Source organism: Urocitellus parryii, chromosome 4 (assembly GCF_045843805.1).
Source record: "Urocitellus parryii isolate mUroPar1 chromosome 4, mUroPar1.hap1, whole genome shotgun sequence".
NCBI lineage: Eukaryota > Metazoa > Chordata > Mammalia > Rodentia > Sciuridae > Urocitellus > Urocitellus parryii.
In genome coordinates this window covers 133,369,899-133,395,502 of record NC_135534.1, presented here as the reverse complement: position 1 = coordinate 133,395,502, position 25,604 = coordinate 133,369,899, and positions in this window count along the sequence as shown.

Sequence of the window (25,604 nt, the reverse complement as noted above, 5' to 3'; positions counted from 1 at the left end):
AATGGTTCTGCAACTGTGATTGAAACAGATGTTCATAAAATCAGCATTTAAACATGAAGACACTGTAAAATAAATGAAGATGAGATTAATTTAACAAGTTAACTCCAAAGCTGAATGGGGGAGAAAATTAACAGATATGCATCCAAGGCGAGTAAGTTGCTTTGCCATCAAAGAAAAGAATACTGCGGAGGGGCTTTCAAACCAGTGGGTGGGTGTAAGGAGTGGTTTAAATACAGCACAAACACTTTATACTCTTTTGTTTCAGTAAATTGCTTTGTATTCTCAGATTACATCTCTATACATATATAACATTAAAAGATAAGGACATTTTGTCAGTTTCCTTCTTCCTCTTTTGGAATTTGGGAAAGGCAGGGGTTTTCTTTCAACCAACTTAATCTTAGTTTTACCAAAACTCCGACGACAAAGAAAAAGATGCTCCTACAATCAACAACTACTGCCTTCACATGCCAAGTGTGGGGGTGCAAAGGCAGCAGTGGAACCAAAATGGGAGTTCCCAGAACACCTAGGGAATGCTGAAGAATGTCTCTCCCAAACAGGTGCGAGCAATTACACAAGCCTCATAAACATGTGCCTACAGCCAGACTGAGAACAGCCTCCCTGTTTGCATTTTGTTTCTACAAATAAAGGGATGTTGCAGAGGGTCATTTCTGGGGCAGAGAAGCCTCATGCTACTTTACATATCCACACACAAAGCATGACCCTGAACCCTGAGGCATTTCCATTATGCTCCTGAGTGTGAAGTAAAGGGCTTCTTAAGCATGCTCTCACCACTCTGGAGCAACAGGCAGAATTTGGGTGGCCTTGCTGTGTTCTGGCCTCCTGCTGTTAGCTGCAATTTTTCTTGTGGACACTGATGAAGGGCAGAAGGGCAACATGGACTCTAAATCTTCATAAAATGAAGACAACTGTGACTGAAGTTTGGATTGGACTGCTTGAATAACCAAAAAGGGGACAAAGAAGTAAGCACTGGCTGGGGCAAAAGGACTTGATCCTAAGGTATGTTTCTGAGAATTTTGCTCTCAATGAAAAGTAGATTCATACTTGAATAATCTTTCAGTGTCCACTTTAAGAATGACTCCCTACAAGACTCTAAAGCTAACTCTTGCCAAAATAGTTTTATTTGAGGTCTTTACGATTTTTGACATAACTCACCATATAACTTGGTCAAATCAATTGACCTTGATATAAACCTTCAAATAATTAGATGATCTTCTTAAACAAAAGCAAGTTTTTACAGTCATCCAAAAGTGCACTATATGGACTTCCTGAATCTCTTGTGTTACATCGACTAATTCTTTCATGTATATTTTTACCATAGAGTGATTTTTATTAAGAGTGAATAAAAATACCAAACTGACAATTTTTCAGAGTAACAACTCAATATAACTAGTTAATGTCTTCTGCAACTAACAACAACAACAACAAAAAACCCTTTTTTTCTCATTTTAAAAGAAGTATGGGTTTCTTTATAATTTGGAACATATAAAATATACAAAGAGAAAAATTTTGAATTGACCATCATACCACTACCTAGATAAAATTATTATCAACATTTAAAAATATACCTTTTATTTTGGAATTAACAAAACCTTTGGTTTTGGAATTTCAAAAATAAAAAAAACTGCAAATATGATTCTGAATGTTCTCATATACACAACACTCAGTTTCCCTTATGATTGACATATTAATATAGTATATTTGTTAGAATTAATGAACTAATATTATTACATCCTTATTAAATCCAAATTTTATTTGGATTTTTTAGTCTTCCCCCCACAAACCCCTAACACTATGGATTGAACCTAAGGGTGCTCCACATCCCAGCCCTTTTTATTTTTTATTTTGAGTTAGAGTCTCAACTCAACTCTCCAAGCTGGCCTCAAACTTACAGCCTCCTGATTCACTGGGACTACAGGTACGCACCACCATACCCAGCAGATTTTTTTTTTCACTTTTTACCTTATGATCTTTATTTGTTCCAGGATCCTACCCAAGGTACTGCATTATGTTTGGTTAGCTTTCTTCTTAGACTACTCTTGCCTATGACAGTTTTTCAGATTTTCCTTGTTTTTGATGACTTTAAGAGGTTTGAGCAGTGATCAGGCATTTTGTGCAATGTCCCTCAGCTGAAATTTATTTGAAGTTTTTCTCATGATTAGCCTGGGGTTACATCTTTAGGAGAGAAAGACCACAAAGATAAAATCTCATTTTCATCATATTGCACCAAAAGTACATGACCTGAACATGACTTATCATTTGCTATAGTCTGAATCTGGAATGTTCCCCAAAGGCCCATGTGTTAAAGGCTTGGTGGCAACCTAAGGCACTGCTGGGAGATGGTAGACCTGTTAGGTGGTACTCCTTGAAGGAGATATTAGAACCTCAGCCCCTTCGTCTTTCTCTTTATTTCCATGAAGTGAGAAGCCTTTCCAACAATGTACTTCTTCCATGATGTTCTGCCTCAGAGACCCAATGCAATGGGGCCAACTGACCTTAGAAACCTGAAACTGTGAGCCGAAATAAAACTTTCCTTCTTTTAATTTGATTTTCTCGGGTGTTTTGTCACAGGAATGAAAAGCTGACCAACATGTCACTCTTGATGCTAACCTTGATCATTTGGTTACTATTGATCAGTCTTCTACATTAGTATGTTATTCTTTCCACACTGCACTTTGGAAAAAAGTCACCATACACCATACACATAAGGAATGGTAAGTTATGCTACACCTTCTTGAGAACAATGTATCTACATAAAGTATTTAAAATTATTTTGAATGGAAAATTTATTTACTCAAGTTTTATAAATAATTTCAAACAAAATATCTTTAATGTATCAATAATTTATATCAGGATGGACTCTCAGGCTATAATCCTATACTACTGTATTTATTTTCTTGCTCTGGTTTTTTTTAGCTTTGACTGCTGGGAGCTCTTTCAGTTGGCCCTATGTCCCTTTACATACCCCTGTCATTGTGATATGGCTTTTGATTTGGGGTGTTTTGGACAATTTCTTTACTTTCAGACTTCATGATCATCATGAAGCCCCAGTCCTAGAATCAGCCATTTCTCCAAGAAATCCTGGTTCTTTTTATTGGAAAATAGTGTTAGGACCAAGAATTTGGTGCCAGGTGTGCTCATTGTTGCTGTAATGTCTTTATTTCTGAGCTCTTTCAACTGACAGCAAGGAAATGTATGTGTATGCTAAAATGTTCATATTTATCTCTAAATATTTCTATATGTGGCAATTATATCGATATTAAGTTCAACGTGAGTTCATAGTGACATCTCCAACTCTAATCCATCACCACTTTAATGATCCAAAGACAATGCCCATTGTCAGTTTTTTTGAGTTTGAATCATCCGTAATAAGTGAATAGTGGTGGTTTTAATTTGCAATTTCCTAAAAACAAATGATTTAGAGCATCATTAATATCCTTATTTTTCATAGGTATTTCTTCTTTGGTAAAGTATCCTCCAATTTTCTTCTTCAGTATTAACTATTCAAGATGTTTTGCCTTTTTATGTAAACCTTAAAGTCAGTTTGTTGGCATCTACAAAAGAGCTTAATGAGATTTTTATTGATATTTCAATAGAAATGAACTGTAGACCAAACTGGAAAAAAATGTACATGATTATGTTTACATTCCCAATCCATGAACATGAAATATCACTCCATTTCTTTAGATCTTTTTAAAATTTCTTCCATCATAGGTTTGTAGCTTTCTGCATATAGATCCTATGGATATATGCTTAGATTTGTACGTAAGTATTCAATTTTTCTGATGTTATTATGAGTGGTTCTTTTTTGTTTTAATTTTTGAATTCCAATTGATTACTTCAGGTACCTCAGAAAACAATTGACTTTTTTATAAAGCCTGTACCCTGAAACCTTGCTGCTGCATTTGTTTATTAGTTCCATGAGACCTTTTTGTTTTCCTTTGTTTACTGTCAATACTTTGGGATTTTCTATGTAAAAAACATGTCACCTACCACCACCACCCCCCGAAAAAAAAACTCATTTTATATCTTCCTTCCCCATTCCTATATGTTTCTCTTTCTTACTGTCTTGGCTGATCCCTTCAGTGTGATGTTGCATAGAAGTGATGAGAAGGGATTTCTTTGCCTTGTTCCTGACCATAGGTGTAAAGAATTCAGTTTTTAATTATTAGGTACCATGTTAGCTACTGGATTTTTGTAGAATTTTTTATCAAGTTGGGGTTTTTTCCCTCTGTTTATAATTTGGATGTTGGATTTTGTCAAGTTCTTTTGCTGAATCAATTGATATTATCAGATGACTTTTCTTAATTTTTATTCGTGCATTATAAAAATACATATGGTGAAATTTATTGTTACATGTTTGTACATGCACGTAACATAATTTGGTCAATTTCATTCCTCAGCATCTACCCTTTCCTTCTACTCTTCCCCCTGATCCCTTTCCCATACTCTTCTGGTCTCTCTTCCAATTTCATGAGATCTCCCACACACTTTTTCCCCCTCCTTTTTTTCTCTCTAGTTTCTACATATGAGGAAAAAAATATGACCCTTAACTTCCTGAATTTGGTTTATTTCACTCAACATAATGCTTTCAAGTTCTGTCTTTTTTCCTGTAAATGACATAATTTCATTTTTCTTTATGGCTGAATAAAACTCCATTGTGTATGTATTTATTTATGTATACATATATAGGCAGATGGTAGAACTCTCTTTATTTAAAGAGATATATAGAGAGAGATATAGATATACCTCACATTTTCTTTATCCATTGTTCTGTTGATGGATACTTAGACTGGTTTCATTACTTGGTTATTGTGAATTGCACTGTTATTAACATGGGTATGCATTTTCACTATAGTACAATGACCTTAATTATTTTGCATAAAAGTGGTTCTTTACTCTTTTGATGTGGTAGATTACATTGATTGATTTTTTTAAAATATTAAATCAGGCTTGCATACTTGTAAGTTTCACTTGATTATGGTATGTGACTCTTTTTACATATTCTTAGATTAGACTTGCTAATATTTGGGAAGGATTTTTGTGTCCTTATTCGAGAAAGACACTAGACTGTAGTTTTCTTGTATTGTGTTCATGTGAATACAGTATTAGGGCATAGGTGTCACTAAAATGAGTGTCAAAATTCCCTTCCCTTCCATTTTCTGGAAGAATTGATGCAGAGTTAAAGTTATTGCTCCCAGAAATACTGGGTAGAATTCACCAATAACACCATTGACACCTGATTTTGAATGTATTTTGATTGATGCAAGGTAAGGGTCAAGGTTCCATCTTTTGAATAGACTGTTGTGAAAAGACTATTTTTCCTCCATTAAAAAACCTTGACATCTTAGTTTCAAATTAGCTAATTGTAGCAGATGGGTTTATTTCTGAATTCTTAATTCTATATATGTTTATCCTTATGTCAATATAGTCTTGATTAATGTTACATTAATTACTCTGTTTTTTTCTATAATCAGGTTTATTAAGTTCTAATTGGTTTTCGTGGTTTCTTAGGGTCATCCATATAGAAAAGAATATCATCTGCAAATGGAGATAGCTTTAGGTATTTCTTGCCAATCTAGATGCCTTTTATTTATTTTGCTTGCCAAATTGCCCTGATTATCTCCTTCCATTTTGGGAGGGAGGGGTTGTTTGTTTTGTTTTGCTGTTGTTTTTGTTGTTTGTTTGTGTTTGTTTTGTTGTTGTTGTTTGTTTTTGTTTTTTTAGCGGGGATGAACCCAGGGGCACATTACTACTGAGCCATATTGCCAGCCCTATTTATTTTTTACTTTGAGACAAGTTCTCGCTAACTTGCCCAGGCTGGCCTTGAACTTGCCATCCTCCTGCCTCAGCATCCCAAGTCACTTGGATTGCTAATTACAGTCACTAGGTATGTAAACCACCTTACTTCATTTTTGAAGGCCAATTTCTTTTAATATTAAATATCTCTTTCACTCTTTTGCTTTCCTGGTTTCTGATTTTAAGTTCTTTGTAATTCTTGTTCTTGCTTTGCTAAATATTAAGTTTTTCTCCCTCTGCTTTCTTTTATCATTGTCTTTGGGGTTTTAAAGTTTGGGCAGTCGTAGATGTAGTTTTGTTTTGTTTAGTTTGTTTTGTTTAACTACTTATCCTACTTGGTCTTCCTTAACTTTCCCAAATCTGTGGTTTAGAGTCTCTCTCACTGATTTTGAAAATTCTGGTCTGTCATTGTTTCAAATTTTTCTTCTTTTTCATTCTCAGTTTCTTTTTTTCTGATACATATGTGCTATACCTATTGAAATTATCTTATAATTCTTGGATATTCCGTTCTGATAGAAACTTCAAGCTCACAGATTCATCAACAATGCCCCTTGTTAAGAGAAAACTACAAAAAATGAAAATACTGCAAAAAGATTAGTTGCACATCCTTTCAATGTTAAATATAGCAATGGTCTTCCCTAGAGTAAGGTGACTGACTCTTTACTATTTTACAAAAATTCCAAGATAAATGAGGTTACTGGTTAACCTATAGATTTTTTTCCAGATGGAAATGCAATTTTTTTTCTTTCTTATTGCTCACGTAGTTTTGTATCTGAACCAACATTATTACACTAATATTCATTTATTAAATTGCTAATAAATGCCAACTCCTCAAATGCTCTTTGAGCCAGTCTTAATGTCTTATTGATTTCATCATTAATATGTAAAATACAATCTTTAACATGCATTTTATATTTGCATTTTATTTTCACATTTTGAAAATTATTTTTTGGTGTGGCTTGCAATAATTTATTAGCTCACCTGAACATCTAAAACTGTTCCCCAATTTTTTAGGCAGTTTTTCCTCACATTTGATGTTCGAAAGAGCATTATAGTAAGTTTAACTTCACTTTTTAAAAGTATGATTTTTATTCATCTCTGATGGTTCTTTGAGATAGACAGATTTCTAGAAATAAAATTTCTGGATCAGAGTCTCAAATTTTGTACTCATGTTGGTAAATTGCCCAATAAAAAGGATTGTATCAATTAACTCACTGAATCACAGGGAATTACAAAAATGTTCTTTGTAATTTTAATCTCCATCCCCCCAACAATAAACATTTTATTTATCGTAAATAGTTGAGCAGTCGGTACACACAGTATCTAGTTGTTGATTTCACATTTTTGTTTACTAGATTTATTATCAGTGAAGTATATAGTTTTTATATATTGGGGAAGGGGTAATCTGCTCATTCGTATCTCTCATTTGAAAATTGTGGATTTATTGTCCATTACCTATTTTCCTGTTGAGATACTTAACTTTTACTCATTTACTCATAAAATCTTTTTAAATGTTTTTTAATGTTTTGTTGCAAAGGTTTTTCATACTTGACCTATGGGGCGGTTAAATTTAATTTATGGTGTTTTGGATGTGCATTTTATTTATTATATTTTATCTATTCAAAATTGGTTTATACTTTCCTTTTGTGCTTAAAATATTGGATTGTTCAGAGTAGTTGCACCAATTTGCAGTCCCACCAGCAATGTATGGGTGCACCTTTTTCTCCACATCCTTGCCAACATTCATTGTTACTTGTATTCTTGATAATTGCCAATCTGATTAGAGTGAGATGAAATTTCAGTGTAGTTTTAATTTGCATTTCTCTAATTGCTAGAGATGTTGAACTTTTTTATATATTTTTTGATTGATTATATTTCTTCTGTGAAGTGCCTGTTCAGTTTCTTTGCCCATTTGTTTATTGGGTTATTCGGTATGGCGATGTTAATTTTTTGAGTTCTTTTTATGTCCTGGAGATTAATGATCTGAGATGTAGGTGGCAAAGATTTCTCCCATTCTGTAGTCTCTCTCTTGACATTTGAATTATTTCCTTTGCTGTGAAGAAGCTTTTTATTTTGATACCATCCCATTTATTGATTCTTGATTTTACTTCTTGTGCTTTAGGAGTCTTGTTGAGAAAACTTGGAATGGAACCACGATTTGACCCAGTTATCCCACTCCTCAGCATATACCCAAAGGACTTAAAATCAGCATACAATAGTGAAGCAACCACATCAAAGTTTATAGCAAGCTCAATTCACAATAGTTAAGCTATGGAACTAACCTAAATGCCCTTCAACAGATGAATGGATAAAGAAAATGTGGCATATAAATAGTGGAATGTTACTCAGCCATAAAGAAGAATGAAATTATGGCATTTACCAGTAAATGGATGGAACTGGAGAGTATCATGCTAAGGGAAATAAGCCAATCCCAAAAGACCAAAGGCCAAATGTTCTCTCTGATATGTGGATGCTAACACAATGTGGGGTGAATAGAAGTTCATTGGATTAGACAAAGGGGAATGAAGGGAAGGGTGGGAATATGGAAATAGGAAAGACAGTAGAATGAATCAGACATAACTTTCCTATGTTCATATATGAATACACAACTACTATAACTCCATATCATCTACAACTACAAGAACAGGAATTTTTATTCCATGTATGTATAATATGTCAAAATACATTCTACTGTCATATATATCTAAAAAGAACAAATAGGAAAAAATGGATTGTCATTTCTGCTTTTTCTAATTGTCCAGTAGTTGCATTTTTGATATTCAAATCTCTACTATTTCTGAAAACTTAACTTTTTTATAACATGTAATGTAGGGCTTTTTCCAATTTTTACCAAATTTCCTATAAATTAATATTAAATAATCTTTCTTTTCTTGCATGATTTTTGAGATGGTGACTTCTAAATACACTACTGTGTATTTGTTGTAAATTGTAATGTATAAATTTTGTATCTACATTCCTTGTTCAGTTCTGGGAATCTGTATTTGCTCTTATACCAGCACTCATTGTGACTAAATATGGAGTGCTTTCTCACAACTACCAATCTTTTCTTCCATATCCAAATTTTAATTGTTGTTCTTGTCTGTTTTTTAAAAATAACTTTTAAAACAATTTGATAATTTTCCAATTTGGTTGTAATTACATGCTTAAAATAAACAGGGACAGTGTGAGATAAAATATAGAATATTTATGTCCAATTTTCTTTAATGTCCATTATAAAAGCTTTTTATGGTCTTCATTACTGGTTCCACATAGTTCTTCTTGAATTTGTTCGTAAGTAGTTTACATTTGTGATGTTTTGAAAGTCTGGAATATGATGACTTCTCTGTGTTCCGTAGTCATTTCAAAACTCACATGTGGTTTTGGTTACAAAGAGTGAAAGATTAGGTATGAATATATTAAGTTGAATATTTTGAGTCATAGTTCTTAAATTATCTGTATCATGTCTATCTTGTCTCTAGATGATCAGGTTCAAAAACAATTTCACAACAATTTCAGGCCTGATATTTATAGCCACGTGTGTCTCTAAGTTACTGTACCGCAAGCATTAAATTGGGGTATGTCTTAATCAGAGATCTGAATTCTGACTCACATTAGAATCACCTAAGAAACATTTTTTGAAGTAGGAATAACTGACCATGCATCCCAGAATGATTTTAAAAGAACCTCTGCAAGTGAAGACTTGAACTTGAAAATTTTTTAAAGTTGCACCAACGATTCTTAACTGGAGTTAAAAAACAGTAGCCTAAGTCATCATCATAATCATGTAGAATTTACAATATAATTCTATAGGCAATCACATTAACAAGTGGGTAAAATGCTATCCCAAGTGCTCAAGGTACAGCATATTAAGGCACCAGTGTGGTAGCCAGGTACCTGAAAGAAAATCTCTGAGCATTAGAAATCCAAGCTCTAATCCTAAAACTCTGTCCAGCTCTACCTCCACCTCATAGCTCTTTGCTATATCACTGAGACTTATTTTTGTCACTTGTAGTATAAATAGGGTGAATTAAATTATCCATATCATGTACATATCCATATCATGAATTAAATCATCACTTTAAGCTCAACGATTTAAAAACATTTACACACTGATCATAAGAGAAAGTCAAAACCCAAACAAAATAAAAAAATAAGAACAGAAAATATATTCAGATATACAAATATAATAGTCCTGCTTAGCTTAATGATGAGGTTAAACACAGAATCTCAAACTCAAATGCCTTCAGAGGCCAAAAAGAACATCGATTTGTGAAGCAGTCAGGTGTAAGAATTATAGAATCTATGTCAACGTAAGACTCATGAAATGTCTAACAGACTTTCAGATTCAATTACATAGACCAGCAGTCTTCAAAGTGGGGTGGATACAACTCATTAGATACACCAAGTGATCCATTGGGCTGCATTAAAATAATGAGCTTCATTAATATTTAATATGTGTATAAACAGCAATGAATATGTAAATTGGTCAACTAAAACACTCTATTGACAAAGGATGCTCAAATTTCACTAATTTTTTCACGAATTTGCTACACAGTTTCAAAAGAAAGTTTGGGCACTACTGATACAGACCAATTGCATGTCCTTGGACAAGTTACTTCTCTGAATGCCAGTTTCTTCAACTGTAAAACAAGAATAAAAACAAAACCATCTTTGCATGGCTACAGTGAAATTTAAAGGAGACACCACACACAAGTCTCAATGAATGCTAGATATCATTACAATCAATTAAACATCTAAAATAATTTTCCTATGGTCTACTGCAACCATTTCTTATTTGAACTTCCTGTTTAAAATCCTTCTCCTATATTGAGTTTGTTAATACAATTATTTTTCTAACAACAGCCTAAACATGTCATCATTCTGCTTAATGCACTTGTTCATGCACACACATGCTCGCACACACATACATGCACGTGCACACACACAGATCAGTGGCTGGTTCCTCACTGCAAAGCAGAACAAGTGCAGCAGCTGACCCAGTAGTCAAGAGCATCACAAGCTGGCCCCTCCCACCCTCCCAGTCCAACATGTCCTCATCCTTGATACAGACCCAACAATCCACCCATACCAAACTGTCCTTTCTTTGATGTTCCAAGCAGTTTTATGTCTCCTTATTCTCCCTTTTGGGATTTCCCTTCCCCTACCATTCCCCCTAAAGTCCCACTGTTTGTGCTTGTTGATTACTTAATGTTCCTAGAGTGTACCCAGTAGAAATAGTTGTAGAAAGATTAGAAGGTGTTTGGGACATCTTGGAAGTCATTGAAAGTTACCAATTGTGACTAGACATGTGGTGAGTTGTCATAAGACATAAGCTGAGAGAGTTACCAAGTCTAAAACCATCCAGGTTTATTGCAGTCTCTATCCAGAGAGCTTAATATTTACTATGAAAATTAGAGGAAGCTAGAACTAGCAGTAAGAGAAAGACAGACAATACGAAGGCTAATACAGCAGGTAGGAGCAAACACAATATTGATTAAAGTGGAAGTACTAAAAGCTACAAGTTGACCAGCCTAGGAGTGTGATAATCTGCAAGTCATTCAGTGACTCTTGGTCTTTTTCCTCTTTAAAATCAAAATTAAAATTTAGGGACAGAAATTGAGAATATATGAGATCCAGGTTATAACATTCCATCATACTATTTAAAAGACACAAAAGATATAATACATAAGTTTTTATGTACATTGTAAAACTTTAACCTACTGGGTGTATTCATGTGTACACAAATGCACATAACCTTGAAATCAAAGGGAAAATATACATCCTTTACACTTTGGAAACTCCACAGACATGTCTCTAGTTAACTTTCTACACTGTTCTAAATAAAATTAGTGCCATTTACATATCTGAGTAAAGGTAAAGCAATTGTCCTCACAGAGAAGATAGATATTTCACATGTTATATTATCCCTATTTCATTTTTCTCGTCCTCTCTATTACCCAGGAGGACCAAGGTTTGAATTCCAATTAGATTCCTTTAGTATAAGGATATATGGGTGTTTTTTGGTTTACATAGCGCTTGGGTTACTCTTAAAAAGTTGGTTGAAAATCATATTTCTATAAATTAAATCATTTGAAATAAACCAAGTATTCTCATTTTGCAAAGGAAAACTGTGATGAATTTCTCTATGAAGTAAGAAGACTTTTGGTAAGGTAAATAGACATTTCTGTCTGAAATTTAGGCTTTTTAAAAGTTAATCTAGAAATGCATATATAAATATAATTAATAATAACACAAAATTATAAATGTCTCTAAACTACTATGAAAGGCACAAACTTCAAAGAAAATAGTCAACAAAAGTGAATGTCCAATCTGATAGCCACTAATCCTATGCAGCTATCAATCCTTGAAATATAGCTAGTCCAACGTGAAATGTATTGTGAAGTGCAACATAGGTACAGGGTTTTAAAGACTTAATGCCTCATTTATAATTCTCATATTAGTTACATCTTGAAGTGGTATTTTGCTATGTAAGTTAATACAATAAATCACAAAACTAATTTCACCTATTGCTTTTTAAAAAATATGGCTGCTAAAAAATTAAAATTACCTATATAAATTCCACTATATTCCTATGGACAATGGTGATCAATCTAGAGACTTGAAATATGAAGTTTTACCAATAGTAATACATGTGTGTGACCTCTGAACCTGTATTCAGCACAGGTACAGGAAGCTGGAAATTACAGGTTTCAATTGGTTTATTTCTCTATTTACATAGAATTTGTTTTTCTTCTTTCAAACTGAACATCTAATTTGGAATGGATTCCTCTGCTGACATTTCAAAAAAAAAATATGTGAATTAGATAAAAAATATTGTCAGTGATGTTGAAAGCCTTTCTCCATTAAAAGATTTCCTAGCTGTACTCGACATGAGCTTTCTATAGCCTGCTTAGAAAAGAAAGTGCTGGAAGTAGCAGAATATACATAAACAAACAGCATGCAAATATGAGAAGCCCAGAAGTGGCTTCAGTTCTGTGCTTTTAAGAATGCTCTGCTGCTTTTAAAGTCAAAAATACCCATGACATGTATTTAATTAGTCATTGAATACCTGGAGATAAGCATCTGAATCTGGCTTACAGAGACTTCCTTTCATTAAAAAATAAATAAATAAGTAAATATACTACTTTTCCTTGAAAAGTTTTGAGCCTACTGCTCAAAAAATGGTCTGGCTTGACTTAGATACATAAATTATTCAAGGACATTATATCCTATGGTGTAACACTTTTGAAGTGGGACAGATACAATAATATGTGAGGCTAAAATTTTCAAGTCTCTGAGAGATGTTTTCTTTTTTAAAGGTTTGGATCTGTAACTAATTAAAAATGAGACACGTCTATGGAGATTCAAGTTCACAATAAAACTGTCCCAATGGCAAAAACATTTTGGAAGATAAAACTTTGTTTTTCTTTTTTCCTGTTGTTTCCTTTAATGGCTAGCAATAAAACAGAAGGAAATACATTTTGGTTCTAAGACACATCTGGAAATGATATTTCAAATAATTCTCCTATGGGTTTCCCAGAATGAAGTTTAAGCACCCTGGTGACCAACTTCCCTTACCTCTAAAAACTCTCAAGATGAATCAGGAGATTATTGACAGTGCTGTGATTTCCATGGAGTCTGAGGAAAATCAATACGCATTCCTTTCCCTTAAAACTCAGCAGTAATCATACTGCGCATAGCAGTACTATTCACAATAGTCAAGATGTAGAAGCAACCCGAAGTTCTATTGATGGATCAATAGATTACTAAAATGTGCTATGTATGTACAATGGAATATTATTCACCCTTAAAAAGGAAGGAAATTTTGACACATGCTATAACTTAGATAAACCTTGAGGACATTATACTAAAGGAAATAAGCCAGTCACCAAAAGACAAATACTGATAATTTCATTTACATGATGTGTCAAGATCAGTCAAATTCATAGAAACAGAAAGCAGAAAGGTGGTTGCCAAGGGTTGGGGGCAGGGGGTGTTGGCAGTAAGAATAAGGAATCGTTTGATGGGTATAAAGACTCAGTTTTATAAGATGATAAGGGCATATACTTAACATCACTAAACTGTATGCTTTGAAATTCATGAAATTCGTGTGTTTTTTTAAACACAATTTAAAAACTTTTAAAAAGAAAAAAAAACTTTATCCTTTAACTATTTGGCTATTCGAGTCAATGATACTTATGTACAAAGAGGATGGCAAAAATCCACTTTGGCAGGAAAGTTCATGAAGTATTCAGTGCTGGAACTCAAGGGCCTTAGAAACGGCTAACCTGCAATTGTACATGCAGGTAAGAGGTATGGGCCAAGGGAGGCCAGGTGACCTTGACATGCAATTAGCCGGCAGTTCAATGGGGGCAAAAAAAGTCAAATTCCTTTGCATCACAGTACAGTGTTTCCTTACTCACCTCTGGGACCCAGCAAGTCATCCTGAATAATGTATTATTGTGAATCTTTTTTCCAAAAACCAACTTATGTGTTAATCACTGCTGATACCTTGTTTTTAATCAATCAATTGCTTATCCCAACATTCTCTAGGAAATGCGAACAGAGTGAAATGTGAGACCGATGAGGTCTCATTAATGTACAACTTGTCTGAATGTCTGACTTCAGTCATTCAACTTGTGGGGTTTTGATCTTCTTCAACACTGATGTGAATAGCTGATGGGACATTTGTTCAGAGGGCCCCCAAGCTGCGAGATGGGGTATGGTGAGGTTCATGGGGTTGACATGTTGAGAAGACCAAAACTTTTAGGACTTGTGATTAGTCATAATAGTTTGTGCAGAATTTCTCCCTTAAAGAGACTGGGACAAAACATAGAGAAACAAAGGAGTGTGCACTGCACCCATCAGAGCTCCCTCCTCATTATTTAGAACCTTCAGATGGCATACTCATAATCTAAAGCTTCTAGGGGATCTGCAGAAAGTCAGGCTCCCTGAGCCACCGACAAACACAATTCTTTTAATAATTCCTTTCCCCTCATTGAGAACAGCAACAACAACAAAACTCCCAATGTCCACGACACTCACATTCCCTTTCTATTCCAAATGAATTGTGATTCCTGAGAACATACTCCAAGTGGCTTTTGCTTTTAATTTGGCCAGTCTTTTGAGTACAAATATCTCAATAATAATGTTATTTTTGCTCACAGGTATTATTACTACAACTCTTTAGAACTGCTACTCCCAACCTGTCCACAAAGCAAACTTGAGTATGCTGCAGTGAGCTCAGAGGGCACCCTGAGATATTTTAAATCATTGGGGAGACACTGCAATTTCTCAGTCACAGGCAGCTTGGATGTTATATAAACTATTGGCTCCAGGGATTTGATAGGTTCAACATTAAATCATACTGCATTCTCTGATGATATCAGATTTTGGTGCTGCTGGTTTATTCAATGGTTGTTGAAATGTAAATCAGGTATTAAACATTAACGTGGACCAGGAAATGAAGAATAGAAGTACCCCATTTGATTCCAAGTTTTGAGAAGTTGTTGTACAGTGTGTGACAGGTACGTGCATCTCATTCTAAGTAATTATGGTTACTTGAGAATAAAATAACAGTGTTATTCTTTTCAGATGATTACCAAAGTTGTTAGAACACACATATATATTGTTTTATTTGGATCTAAGTGCTTAATAAACAACTTTTAAGTTTGGGTTGTTTTGTTGTTGTTGTTGTTGTTGTTGTTGTTGTTGAGTTTTGTTGGTTGGGTGGTTTGACCCAGTGACATGATGAAAAAAAATTTACCACAAATTGACAGAATTTGGGAATTTCTGCTCAGAGAGGTCATAGAGTTGATGCTGTGATAATTTAGAGTGGTTCGAGTTCCTGCAAAGCACTGTTCAAGAATGCCTGCTTGTTTTGTGCTGGATTATTGACGCGCCAACACACCATCTAGCAGTGATAACAAGAAAGAATCCCATTACAGGAAGAGTTGAGCAACAGCAGGGAATGAAAATCTACTCAGAAATACCACTGCTAAGAATTGAATACGGCCTCCAATCTGAAACTCAAATAGATTCCTTGCTTAAAGAATGGTTCTGAAGCATATTGAAGAGTCAGCTATCAGTCACTCCCCTCTTCAAACAATAACTGAGAAATTCTCATTCTATTTTAAAGCAAAAAGGGTACAGGGCCTAAACAAATTTCCCTCCAGGCTTGACACTCCAACCCTGGCAAAATGCATCAAGGAAGGAACATCCAGGGTGCACCAGGTGTACCAGGCAGGTACTTTTAGGTAAGAATTTTCATTACTGGCTGATATCAAAGAAAAGAGTGGAGAAGCTAGAAAGGGTCAGGGGAGGGAGGTTAGAGGAAGGGTGGAAAGTGCTTCCAAAATATAGTTACAGGACGAATAGATTCTAGCATTCTGCAGCACAGTAGAGTAACTATAGTTTACAACAACCTATTATGTATTTTATGATGAACTAGAAGAAAGGAGTTCAAAAACGTCACAAAGAAATGATACCTGTTTAAAGGGATTAAAATGCTAGTTATTCTGATTTGCCCATCACAAATTGAGTATATGAATTATCATGCCCCACTCCATAAATATATACAATTATTATGTGTCAATTAAAAAGAAAAATTAATTATAAAAGAGAATTTTTATTATGTTACACATTTGGTTTCCAGGATCCCAAGTGTGATTAGAATGTTGTAATAAAACCCACAGAAAGAAGTCATGTATGGATTTCCTATGTTACCATGAAAACCAAAAATAAGTGATATTTTTACTTCCTGCATAATATTATTAAGCATTTTCTTCATTACAAGACAGATTCAAATGCTTACAGTGCCCCTAATTTGGTCTTAAATGGCCCCTGTTATGGTTATAATTCTATACAAATGGTTGTAATGCATGGGCTACAAGCAGTGGTCATTTCTGACCATGAATTTTGCTTTTCTATACCAATTTTACTTGCTTATGTCTTTTTCTAGAAGCTACCTTAAATACATTGGAGGGAAAAAAAGTGAATGAATGCATTCTAATAAAAATTATAATGAAGCCAGATACTGTACATATAGTACCAGCTACTTGGGAAGCTGAGGCAGGAGAATCACTTGAGCCCAAGAATTTGAAGTACGCCTGGACAACATAGCCAAACTCTCCTCCTGGTCCATCCCCTGCCAGAAAGGGAAAATAATTGCTGTGAAGATTATTTAGACTTCCTTGAGACAGTTTCACCAACAAAACTGATTTCTTATTATTCAACATGTTCCTGCATGCTCAGCAATAGTAGTCAAATGAGGGGTGACTTTTGGAGACCTAATCATCTTCATCCATGATTAATTAATGACCAACAGACAAATGAGAATGTATCCTAGATGTTCCTTTGCCTGTATCTAGTCTTCATTCATTATACCATAAGAGATTTTCCTTGTTAAAAAGCCATGTGGCTGGAACAGATGGCTTGCATGTGTTATCTCCATCTTTATCAGCATCGAGGACATTTCTGTTGGGGTGACTTGACAGTAGCAGAATCTTCAGGAGTCTCTTCTCTACAGCCATCTGGCATTGATTTTTCAACTACAACCCCTGAGGTTTCATGAGTGTCTCAACATGAAGGAAGTAATAAGTCTGGCTACTGCAATTGCTGAAGCAAGTGACCAGAAATGTCTATACCTACTGATGTAATGTAGAAATAACCTGGAAATAGATGTTATCTACTTAATAGTCAAAAGTTTATGAGGTTAAGCTTGGAGTTGGCTTTATGTTCACAGGACAACATGTAAATTCAAAGGGCCTAAGTGCAATTATAGCCCTTGAGCTTAGTAGCAGTAAAAGCTTATGGGTGCCATATATGTCCTCAACCTCAATTACCTTGTTTGTAAAATGGGGATAAAATTAACACCTAAATCACTGTGGCTAGAAGATTAAATTTGAAAGTGATATTTGAATGATTTACTATAATTATATAAAGGGGAAACTGGTGGTATAAATGCAGTGGGCTTAAGTAATCTGATTTTAGCATTTTTATTGCCTTTAAGTTCCTGTTAGTATTTTGTACTGAATTACTATTATAATCATGATACCTCAAGAATATTTCTGCAGTATCAAAGTGCCTCTGTCAAAGGCAAGTTTTTTTTTTTTACTACTTCCCATCCTTAAAAAGATACCTCTTTAGTCCCTAGGTAATATATAACATAAACCTAGAGTTTACTGCAAATTGTTTATAATTTGCATAAAGATTTCACAATAACAGTGCTGTATCACCATCACCTTCTTTTCTTTTAATCCTTGAAATTGAACTTCTGGAAATTCTCTTCTCAAATTCAACTCCAATTTTCAGTTTGATCTTTTTCTCTCAAAAGATGTAAGGGTATGTGTGTGTGTGTGTGTGTGTGTGTGTGTGCGCGCGCGTGAGTGTGTGTATGTGTTTCCTAGATTTGCTTTCTCCTTAGTTGCTCTTAATTTGGTTTCATGGCTAGAAGGTTCCAAATGTCACTTTCTTGATAGACATTGGCAAGTGGAAGTCAAGAGGGAGGCATTTTGAGTTCTCAGAATTTTCCTTTCCACTCGCCTTCCTGTTACACCCGACCCAGAGACAGACAGTTGCCTTACACAATTTCAGTAAAAAATGTCCAATCCTTTATTTTTTTTAATTGACTCAAGATTGATTCCATCTGAGGCTTGCTTTTGATGCCAAAGCTGACCATTCTGTTCCTGTCAGAGTCTTAAGAAAAGGCTTTCCCCTCCCTATTTGTCAGTTAATCCAAATCACTTGCATTACATTCTTCCCTTATTGCTGATTCTGCCCCACAGATGCAAAGACAGTGATAAGTACTGATTTCCTACAGTTGAACAAAATGAAGGCTCTTCAGTACTCTTAACATCAGCTTGGGCCCATGTTAGCATTTGACTTGGTTTTGGTGAATGGTTCCTCCCTCCTTTTCACTCGGTGAGAGTTTTAATTTTATTTAAAAATTTCAATAATAAAGAATTTCCTTATGGCACATACATTGACCAAATACTAAACAATTACTTAAGGCAAACCTTACATACAAGGAAACACATACAGACTTTTTCCTAGATGTCTGCTCAGCTGGGATACTGCTCCAATCACCAGCTTGTTTGGTTGGCTTGGGACTATCTCCATTTTGGCACTGAAAGACCAAGCCTCCAAAGAAACTCTCATTCCCAGGCAAACTAGGAAAGGTGGTCATCTTAACACTACTGAGCATTATGATTGATTTGGCCTAATGCTCCCTCCTTGGGACAGTAACTTACTCTGACATCATTTCCACACAAACCTCCTTTTATAGATATGAGCTCTGTATTAAAAAGTTCAACTTGTTTAATCATGACTTGAGGTCAGAGAATTCTTTGCAAGTGTGCCCTTCATTCATGAAACACTCTCTTCTTCCTAATTCCCAGCATCCTATTTTTATCCCTTTTCTTGTTGCATCCATTTGTAGGCTTTGGAGGATTTTATAATATGTGAACACATGAACTCTGTTTTTATGAATTAACTTGTTTGGTTTTAACTTAGGCAATCAGTTCAAAGAAAAAATGCACAATGTTATTTAAAATAGTAACTGAATTTATCATATAGGAAAGTTCTACATGATTTTCTTTCTTTCTTTCCTAAAAAGGAAAGTGGATTCCTTATACAAAACAAAATCTTATAAAAAAATTTAGAATTAGATTTTATATAGTTTCAATTAAATATGGTTTACGGTGTTCACCAAAATAACTTGTTATAACTTCACCAATTCTGCTCAGGGATGCTCATGGGAGCACACCTAGGAAATTATCTAGATCCTCTGTCCAAAAAGGACAGCATGCCCAAAAGGAAGACACTGGTGAGGATCCAACAAATAAAGTGGGAAAGTTGAAGTTTTGTAAAGCAGGTCAGCCATGTGACAAGCTGACAGAATCTGCTGAAGAATGGATGAGATGCAGGACCAACTGTACAGTATTTTTTTTTTTAAGGGAAAGTGTTATGGATAAAATACTCTCAAATAGAGTAGGCTTAAGGGCATCAGGAATGCAAGGTAGGGTGGGTCAAAGGACTGCAATTGTAAATTGCAGAGCAGTGAGGGATTCAACTAGTACAGAGTTCTTAAAAGGAACCACAGAGTACCTCTGGCCAACAGCGAATGAAAACAATTACATTGGAGAAGTGTATCAGGATTCAGAATGCTAGTTGACATCCGACCTATAGAGTTGGTAGAACAAAAGGGTTAATGTCAACTGAATCTTGCCCAATTTGGGCCTTTTTTACCTGCAAATCGGTCTTTATTTCTTTACTGCAGATAAGATGAGCAAGGTCAAGTGCCAATAGTTTCCAAAATATTATATAGGGAACTATGGAAAAGTTATTTTATACAGCATCATCTGCATTAAAATTAGATTTTAAATAGTTTCAATTAAATACAGTTTACAGTGTTCACCAAAATAACTTGATGTAAGTTCACCAATTCTGCTCAGGGATGCCTGAGGGAGCACACCTAGGAAATTATCTAGATCTTCTGTCCAAAAAGGACAGCATGCCAAAAACCAAGACATTGGTCAGGATCCAGTGATCTGTGATCTACTGTGATCTGGGGTAAGATATAACCAGTTAGAATTCTCTGAAAGGAGAAAACAGGTAAAAAAGATTTCCATTTTTTGTTTTCTGATGTCAAATGCTCCTGAAAAAAAAAAACAAAACCAGTCTTAACATTTTAATTAATGACTGATTTTCACATACACATATACACACCCACATACACACACACACAAACACAAACACGAATACATTCAATTGTGATGTAAACGTGAACAAAAGAATTTTTAAAAGATTTTGAACTACATAGATAAATGAAGCCATTAAGCCAATAATAACAAGAAAGCCCTTCGGTGAGAAATGTTACATTGCCAGTAATCCAGGATGTATTTAAAGTTTCCTTTTTTAAAAAAAAATTCAGTCTTGGAGTAAGTAAAACTCAGTTCTGTAAAGGGTGCAAAAAGAATATGTGTCAATGAGATGGATGGATGAATGAAAGCAGAGGTGAAGGTAATCATACCTACAAACCTTCCTGCATGATGAAAACTGCCGTAGATCTTCTGTTGCTTTTCATTATAAAAACTGAGCCTCCAGAGGAGAAGCACTATACAGATTATGCTGTTTAAAAATTGCTGTGTTCATTATGAGGCGCTTAATTATGGTCATCATTTACCAAAAAAAAAAAAAAAATCAAGGTCTTGTCAAAGAATTCATAATAATGAATGTTTCTTATTAAAAATTAATGAACAAGTGGCTTATTCTGAAGGACTGAAGTCTGTAGAATATCATTATTTTCCTTTCTTGTTTAAAAGAATTAATAATCATGCATAGGAGATCTAAATTACTACTGTTTAGGCAGTTAGAGGCAGTACTACAGATTAGGGGTTTGTTTTTTATCAGAGAATAAACATAAGGCTAGATGATGCAATGATAAACAACCTTAAAATCTTGAAGGCTTAGTGAAACAATGTTTCTTTCTTGCTCCTAAGAAGTCAAAGCACCCCTCAAAACTCCTCCACAGTGACTCAGCACACTGTGTGGCTTCTGATTTAAATCTCTACCATTTCAAGTTGCAAGATCATCACGGAACAAAGAAAGGGAGCTGGTAGTGTGTCAGCTCGCAAAACCTTCAGCCTGAGGTAACACAAATCACTTCCACTCACAGCTACATAGCTACAATTAACATAGCAGGGATATGTGAGGAAGTAGATGGATGTTCAGTGAACAATAAGGGAGCTACAATAGCAGTATCAAAACCAAAAGAAGAGAATTGGTTAAAAAAAAAAAAAAGCACATTATGTACCTACCTGGTCTACTGCTATGATCATTTACATAAGACAGAAGAGGGAGAGAGGGCAGAACATTCCAAACCACAGCCAAAGATAACTTTGTGTCTTGAAACAATAAAGAAACTCATCAATCCTTAACTTAGTGATATAATTTATATTGTGTGCTCATCACTGTAAGGTGTAATAATAATTGTCTGTAGTGTGAGAGGGAACAAGCCATCAGCTCAGAAGATATTTCTCTAAGGAAATCCCTCTCCCTAAGGTGAGCTGAAGGAATTGCTTCCAATCTCCCTTCTTCAGATGGATGGACTATTTATTTAAGTCCGAGGAATGCTCTTTTGGCCAAATTAACATGGTAGAGAATCTTTGACTAGAAAGGAAAAGCTCCCAATTCTGAAGTCTTGTTTGAGCACACAATTTAAACTTCACTTACCTCTTCATCCCTAGGCTAAAGTAGCAAATAAATGAAGGACTGAATTAATTAAATGCATATTTTAACAGCATTTATCTGGCATTGATTGGCTAAGGCCACTTACAGTAAAGCATGGAATAGTTAATACAAGTGTTGGCCATCTCCTAAAGGAGGTGACCTCAAGGTTATATAATTGTAGCAGTAATTTATTTAGCTTAAAATAAATGTGTTCTCAATTAGGTTGGTAGGCATTATAATAACATGAGTGGGATTTATATTTGCTTATGCCTTGGCTGCAAGGGTTTAGTTATTGGATATGTTTGCCTATATTTAGTCCTGCAATTTGTGATCTCTCCTAGTAAAGTTGGGGTGGGGGTTCATGCTAATTAATAAGGGCCTAAATGTTATATTGTGGATATTGGCCTGATTCTGCCAGAGGCAGTTTGGGTACAGAAGTAGCACAGATACCAGAAGACAATGTTATGTGGTGGGTTCTGCTCATGGGAATTATTTTTTCCCTCAGTTCAAGATCTTAAATTTACCCCAACATGAAAATATACCACCACTAGAACACTTTTTATCTCACTGGAATTCATATTTTGCATACTTCAATTCCTCTGATCTGCTGATGAGAAAGGTGGCTACTCATAACACTCTACTCTCAAAATCGACCTTGTGACTTTTCTTTTAAATACCAGAACCAAAGCATCTTTATGACTTTTTAAAAACTACATGTGAGATTGGCTGGTTCTTTACCAACTAGATCTACTAAGACCTCTGTAAATTTTTCAACCTTTATACATAGGCTAAGAGTATAATTAGTAATTTTTCATGGCTAATACAATAATTATTATTATCATTTTCATTTACAGCCATGTACCACATAATGACACTTCTGTCAACAACAGATTGTGTAAACAACAGTGATCACATGAGTTTGTTACCTAATGATACCCTAGCCATCTTAGTTTGTACAAGTATACTTTGTGAAATTGACATGATAATGAAATCCCTCATAGATACATTTCCCAAAATGTATCACTGTCCCTAAGCAACACAGGACTGTATTTACAAGCTTGTCAGAGATGAAAGGCCTGGCCAACAGTGGGTGCCAGTAGATTGGTCTACAAGCCCAGAACTCAGCCAGTAGATGTCTCTGTTAGACTCACAACACTGAAGTATTCATGCCCCCTTGGAAGGGTGCCAGCTCTTGACTGCTAAGTGTGGCTTGCTTGCTAAATGTATATTTCTGTCCAAAATTTTTTAAAAAATCAAAAAAGGAAATCTGGCACCAGTTGTACTTGTGTTCCAGTTTACACTATCATCCTCAGAACATAGTTTCTGTTTAGATCACCCTACAAGGTCCAAGAGCCCACACATTCTATTAATGGAAAGAGGGCTATTCTCCTCATTACATCCTCAGCATAAAATATAACCCTCTGTACAACTTTCCTTCTGCAGGGAAATTGAAACTAACACTCACCTCATTGTTGGCTCAGCGGCCATCTGCTTTGCTGGGCAGGCTTTTGCCAGCTCAAATTTATGGTCCTTGGTAATAATAGAGAGCTATTTTTTTTAAAATTTAATCTCTTATGCAACAGATTCAAGTAAGTGATCAAAACTGCGAAACATGCTAGAAATGAAAAATATCACCAGAGCAAGAAGAGAGGTAAATAGATCTGTTCTCCAGAGCAAAGCAAACTTGCCACCAACTCCTTTTTGTTTGATGTACCTAAGAGACTTTCCAACGCAGAGAAGCAGTTTCTTTAGGTGTATGTCAGTCTAGGAGAAAAGAATATAAGGTCTTAATATTTAAAGTTTGCATAACCAAATCTTAATTATAAATATGCTTCTAGTCTTAGGAAACACTATCCAATTGATAGAAAATTGGACTGGACATTAGCAGACCTGTTACTTTCAATTCCACATTATTCTCTATGTAATATTGTGTCACTTGACTTCTCTGATTCTGTTTAGTTCTTTGTGACATAAGAATAGTGAGATTTACTTCTTAGGACTGTCCCAAAGCTTAAATAAGGGTAATGTACAATATAAACTCCTTATGAATTGATTTCAATAATTGTCAATTTCTTTTCTCTACTTTCTTTTCTTGTTAATCTAATCAATGGCAAGGTTAAGAAGGTATTTTTAAAAGTTGAAAAGGGAATTAAGTATATAGAATGAAACTTTACTATTATAAGGGTATGTCAGAGACTGATTTACTGGACTCCAAAACACCCTCCCTGTTTCTTTGAACATAGGACATGTCTTCAGAGTCCAAAGAACAACACAGGTCCTATACTGTCGGATTGTTCACATGTTCTTGGGTATTAATGTTATTGATTGGTCTGTCTTCTTAGCTACCAATTTTGGTGGAAGAAGGACTTTTGCACCAACAAATGTAAACTATCAAAAATGTGGATAACTTCTATAACAGCCCACTCATCCATCATTGGTTCATTCTCATATTTTATTCAGAATGTGTTTTATGCCTGGCCTTCTGCTAATAGGAAGAAATTCTCAGGTCCTGGTCCCTACTGTCAAGGGCTCACTCAATAACCCAGGGTGAACATCTCTAAAGTAATGTTTCCAAAACAAAGTGACAAATTGAACAGGGAATTCATTTGAATAAGGGAATTCAGCATACTCAAGATAATGATGAGAGGGTATAGGATGGTTCCCCCCAAAAAACTAATATATGGCCAGGATTGGTGGCAAACACCTGTAATCCCAGAGGCTGAGGCTGAAGGATTGCGAGTTCAAAGCCAGCCTTAGTAAAAGTGAGGCATTAACCAACTCAATGAGACCCTGTCTATAAATAAAATACAAAAAATAGGGCTGGGAATGTGGCTCAGTGGCCAAGTGCCCCTGAGTTCTATCCCCGGTACCAAAAAAAAAAAAAAACCACTAATATAACAGCTGTACCTCAATCAGTAAAAGGAAAAATAGTTGGGCAACAGATGAAGGAAGACAACGAAAGAGCTAAAGAAGACAAATTTTTTGGAAGAAGTTGAAAAGTTTTCCACTATTTCACTCTTAAATTTAAAAAAAAAAAAAAAAAAAAAAAAAGTGGCCAGGCGCAGTGCTGCAGGCCTATAATCCCAGCGGCTCAGGAGGCTGAGGCAGCAGGATCGTGAGTTCAAAGCCAGCCTCATCAACAGCAAGGCACTAAGCAATACACTGAGACCCTGTCTCTAAATCAAATAGAAAATAGGCCTGGGGATGTGGCTCAGTGGTTGAGTGCTCCTGAGTTCAATCCCCAGTACCAAAAAAAAAAAAAAAAAAAAAAAAGTGTATGTGAATTGTGAGTGAATACACAGATGTGAGGAAAATGCAAATTTTCATTTTCTAATACTGCTATGATTTTGATTTTCATGAGTACTGAGAGAAGGAAAGACTAACTGTAGTCTACTTCTTTTTAAAATCTAGTCCAATCCAACATTGAAGCAGCCTCTTCAGGTTTGACTCATGCTCTTTGTGGTTATTAGTCTTCTAGAATGTTCTTCCTTTCTTTGATTTCTTTCCTTTCCAACCTTCTATTATAGGATCACATAACTCCACTACAGAGAAATTTT